At 49.6% G+C, this 4,761-nt stretch overlaps 1 pseudogene; it reads right to left on the bottom strand.

Annotated features, from left to right (window-relative positions):
• Positions 1–4,278: 4,278 nt before the first annotated feature.
• LOC124607943 lies at positions 4,279–4,396 on the bottom strand (annotated as a pseudogene).
• Between the last annotated feature and the right edge of the window lie 365 nt (positions 4,397–4,761).

The raw sequence follows: 4,761 nt of genomic DNA, 5'->3' as shown, positions 1-4,761 counted from the left end.
GAGACGATCGTAGAGATGCTGGATGTAGTCCTGTGGAACGGCTTCCCATGCCATTTCCACCTGGCGCCTCAGTTGGACCAGCGTTCGTGCTGGACGTGCAGACCGCGTGAGACGACGCTTCATCCAGTCCCAAACATGCTCAATGGGGGACAGATCCGGAGATCTTGCTGGCCAGGGTAGTTGACTTACACCTTCTAGAGCACGTTGGGTGGCACGGGATACATGCGGACGTGCATTGACCTGTTGGAACAGCAAGTTCCCTTGCCGGTCTAGGAATGGTAGAACGATGGGTTCGATGACGGTTTGGATGTACCGTGCACTATTCAGTGTCCCCTTGACGATCACCAGTGGTGTACGGCCAGTGTAGGAGATCGCTCCCCACACCATGATGCCGGGTGTTGGCCCTGTGTGCCTCAGTCGTATGCAGTCCTGATTGTGGCGCTCACCTGCACGGCGCCAAACACGTATACGACCATCATTGGCACCAAGGCAGAAGCGACTCTCATCGCTGAAGACGACACGCCTCCATTCGTCCCTCCATTCACGCCTGTCGCGACACCACTGGAGGCGGGCTGCACGATGTTGGGGCGTGAGCGGAAGACGGCCTAACGGTGTGCGGGACCGTAGCCCAGCTTCATGGAGACGGTTGCGAATGGTCCTCGCCGATACCCCAGGAGCAACAGTGTCCCTAATTTGCTGGGAAGTGGCGGTGCGGTCCCCTACGGCACTGCGTAGGATCCTACGGTCTTGGCGTGCATCCGTGCGTCGCTGCGGTCCGGTCCCAGGTCGACGGGCACGTGCACCTTCCGCCGACCACTGGCGACAACATCGATGTACTGTGGAGACCTCACGCCCCACGTGTTGAGCAATTCGGCGGTACGTCCACCCGGCCTCCCGCATGCCCACTATACGCCCTCGCTCAAAGTCCGTCAACTGCACATACGGTTCACGTCCACGCTGTCGCGGCATGCTACCAGTGTTAAAGACTGCGATGGAGCTCCGTATGCCACGGCAAACTGGCTGACACTGACGGCGGCGGTGCACAAATGCTGCGCAGCTAGCGCCATTCGACGGCCAACACCGCGGTTCCTGGTGTGTCCGCTGTGCCGTGCGTGTGATCATTGCTTGTACAGCCCTCTCGCAGTGTCCGGAGCAAGTATGGTGGGTCTGACACACCGGTGTCAATGTGTTCTTTTTTCCATTTCCAGGAGTGTATTTTCGTTACGAAATGACACACTAGCGAAGGAGGCAGAAGTAGGAGTGCGCTGGAATTTCAGTTTGCCAGGCTGCGAGCTGTTTACATTGTTGTTACGTTTAATGGCTATCTGCCTCATAGTAATTTAAAAGGTTCAACAGTCTTCTTCCTAGCACCTTCTCGCCTGAACGGAGTCCCCGTTTTGGCTCGATATACTTAAGTGCTTACTGTCTACCGCTTCCTGTGGATATAGGGTTCTTGATCTTTGATTTGCGTTTATCGTGACCAGCCACCGTAATTTAGATCTTCCAGTGCGTCCCTGGCCTTCGACAGCGAGATGACGGGTTGAGTTGATGATTCAACTGGGCGGTGCCAGTATGGTTTGTGCATACCAACAATGTCTGTGCTGTTGCATCTTCTCATTGAATGGAGTCACTGCAGCTAATTGTCATATCGTCGTGTTGTTGGTGTGCTCGAGCAGATGAATGTCAAATGACAACATTCTCTTGTCTCTAAGGTGTAGAGAGTGTTAAGCAGTTCTAGGAGTGGGGCAGCCTCTGTACCATGCAATGTAAAAGGCGTCATCATTGTGCGGTGTATGATTTTGGATGGATAGGTATCTTCTTAGCAGAAAGAACACTAGTCTCGCTTCTGAATCGCATCCATGCCGCTCTGATATTTGCTCCCACATTCTCATTCATATAGCCGTCCCTCTGACAAACTTTGTGGGGCTAGCACCATTAATTTGTACAGTTAAAGGAGACGCAATCGTTTCAAGGTACTCAGGCTTGTCGGTGTTTAAACGGGGGCCAACTCTTTGCAGACTTGTGTTTCAAGATCCTTCCTACAATCCACCGCATGCATCACATCATCCGCATATAGCATTGTCCATGCTGCACGCTTCTCTAATTCGAGTGTTACGGTATACACTACAGTAACAGAGAGCAGCATCAGAGACAGAGATGACCCTGGATTAACCTAGTTGTGACAGGGAAAGTATCAGTGTGTCATGAAGATTATCACACCCTGCTACTGGTGTTGTTGCACAGCAGTTTTACCCACTTTATGTTAGTTTCAGGAACTTGGTGACGGCGGAAACCATATCGAATCAAATGCCTTCACAAGGTCAATAAAAGCAAGAAGAAATGTCTTTCTTTTCTCGCGAAGTTTCCCCACCAGCTGAAGTGCAGCAAAAATTGCGTCCGTCGTTCCATATCCCTTCACAAATCCACATTGAGTTATCGGAAGCTGGACCATGTTCGTAGCTGTTGTTCACGATTCGTTCGGATGTCTTCATAGATGAATATACTGATAAATGTACATGATTCATATATGGCTAAGGGTTTTGGCTAAGGGTTTTTGAATGTCTTACAGTACACTGATGCACTGTTAGGGGTACAAGCGCAGTTTCAATGATGCAAGATAGAGGCATCATCAGCAGAGGCACGCAAGTGGCGAAGCGCTTGAGACATTCGGAACAGCTCGGCTCATTGATCGGAGAACTGTACAACCTGATATAAAGCTTTTTTGACCTACAATGCAGCTTACCTCTCGTGCGGACAGTTAAGGCTTCACGTCCGTGTGGGTAGGTTTCGTTTATACGGAAGATGATACTACAGCAGTCATAATCTGTGGCAGCGTGGTAGGTGTCTCTAATCCAATTGTTCATTAGTATTGAAACAACTCAATTCCGCCACATTTGCACTTCAAATCACTGCAAATCTCGGGGAGAGACCAATGATTAAGTTAACATGTTCTGCTTATGTTCACTCAATAAAGCCGTGCAGAACAATTTTAAATGGAAAGTGCTCTTTAAGAAAAAAAAAGTCAATGCTCAAAAATGCGCTGTGGTTCTCGCCTATGATCATCTTGCAGACATCTGTTTACGGAATTGGCGATTTTGACTACTGCTTCACGGTATATTTATTCTCTCACGAAATTTGTTGTAAATGACCCACTACATTTCAAAACGAACAGTGATGTACGTAATTATAAGGGTCGTTCAAAAAGAAACCAACCGGAGTCTGGAATGCGCAAACCGGTGACAGGAGCGTAATGTCGTGGCGTGTGTAACGAGGTGTGGTTCCGACCAGAGCGTGGAAGTTCACAGCCCGTCGCTAGAGAGCACACGTGCACGCCACGTGACGATAAACGAGCTGGCAGAAGCATGCATCAGTCGTCCACACGAGTGCAGGAAAGGTTATGCTGACGTTCTTCTTTAAGCAAGATGCCCCCTTCTGACACATTTCCTGCAGCGCAGTGAAGGCCCAGCGTTACTCGCAAACCTTGACCACCCTTCGCCAAGCGATCAAATGAAAACGACCAGGCAATCTGACCCGTGGGATCATTCTGCTACACGACAGTGCAATGCCTCATACGGCCAATACAGTCGCGGCACTCCTGCAGAAATTCAAATGGGAGGTTCTCGGCCACCCTCCATACAGTCCGGACCTCTCCCTATGATTACGCCATTTTTGGTCCCTTAAAAAGGCTCTGACCGACAAACGATTCACCTCAGACGACGACGTCCAGTTGTGCGTGAGGAACTGGTTACCATCGCAGCCACGGGAATTTTATGAGACACCACTTCACCGCCTTGTGTCACACTGGGAGAAGTGTCTCATCAGCCAGGATGTAACATACAGGTATTGGTTTCCAAAATTATGCCTCCGGCTCGTTTCTTTTTGAACGCCTCTTGTACAACACCAGAAGAAAAAATGACATCCAATGATATAAGGTGTCTGGCATACAGCAAAGGCACAACTGAAGACACAGAGAAAAAGTTTTTCATCGACAAGTTCTTTTGTTCTGGAGAAGAAATTCTCTTCATGTAATATGGAAAACGTTGTGGGTAGGACTTAAAAAGTCATGTCTGTATAAAAGCACTCCGTCGTCAGGCCAAGAGTGGCCTACCCGGACCACCCGACCGCCGTGTCATCCTGAGTGGAGGATGCGGATAGGAGGGGCGTGGGGTCAGCACACCGCTCTCCCGGTCGTTATGATGGTATTCTTGACCCAAGCCGCTACAATTCGGTCGAGTAGCTCCTCAATTGGCATCACGAGGCTGAGTGCACCCCGAAAAATGGCAACAGCGCATGGCTTCCTGGATGGTCACCCATCCAAGTGCCGACCATGCCCGACAGTGCTTAACCTCGGTGATCTCACGGGAACCGGTGTAGCCACTGCGGCAAGGCCCTTGCCATGTCTGTATAAGAAATTTGAAAAATGAAAAAACCTTCAGCTTGTAGCCACATTTACATGTGAGTGTATAATATGAACGTAAAAGACGCTTTCCACATACTTACGGTTAATCGTACAAGTGAGCGATTGAATATAAATCTATCTAACTAACCTTTCACTGAGGTCTTTACCCAGCAATGATTTTAATGTTAATGAACTCAGCTGTGCCGGCCTTTGTGGCCGAGCGGTTCTAGGCGCTTCAGTCCGGAACCAAGCTGCTGCTACGGTCACAGGTTCGAGTCCTGCCTCAGGCATGGATGTGTGTGATGTCCTTAGGTTAGTTAGTTTTAAGTAGTTCTGAGTGTAGGGGACTGATGATCTCAGAT

Source organism: Schistocerca americana, chromosome 3 (genome assembly GCF_021461395.2).
Source record: "Schistocerca americana isolate TAMUIC-IGC-003095 chromosome 3, iqSchAmer2.1, whole genome shotgun sequence".
Taxonomy (NCBI): Eukaryota; Metazoa; Arthropoda; class Insecta; order Orthoptera; family Acrididae; genus Schistocerca; species Schistocerca americana.
This window is presented reverse-complemented; position numbering and strand designations above follow the sequence as displayed.